This window comes from Solea solea, unplaced genomic scaffold (genome assembly GCF_958295425.1).
Source record: "Solea solea unplaced genomic scaffold, fSolSol10.1 scaffold_112, whole genome shotgun sequence".
Lineage (NCBI taxonomy): Eukaryota > Metazoa > Chordata > Actinopteri > Pleuronectiformes > Soleidae > Solea > Solea solea.
In genome coordinates this window covers 32,501-32,968 of record NW_026704039.1, presented here as the reverse complement: position 1 = coordinate 32,968, position 468 = coordinate 32,501, and positions in this window count along the sequence as shown.

Genomic DNA, 468 nt, shown 5'->3' with positions numbered 1-468 from the left:
GATTTACAACGGGCCGTATTTCGGTCACTCCTGCACCTTTTCGCATGGGATGAACGGCGTTCCACTCCTCTGGACCCTGTGCAGAGCCCTGCCTTGTAACATTTTGATAAAATCACGTTTTTAGCCATTCTCCCGTCGGTGGCTCCTCTGGCTCTCTGCTCCCCCAGCCTGGGCTCCTCACCTTGGGCCACAGCCCCCTGCTCACAGAGCCCCCTGCTCCTCTGGCTCTCTGCTCCCCCAGCCTGGGCTCCTCACCTTGGGCCACAGCCCCCTGCTCCTCTGGCTCTCTGCTCCCCCAGCCTGGGCTCCTCACCTTGGGCCACAGCCCCCTGCTCCTCTGGCTCTCTGCTCCCCCAGCCTGGGCTCCTCACCTTGGGCCACAGCCCCCTGCTCACAGAGCCCCCTGCTCCTCTGGCTCTCTGCTCCCCCAGCCTGGGCTCCTCACCTTGGGCCACAGCCCCCTGCTCC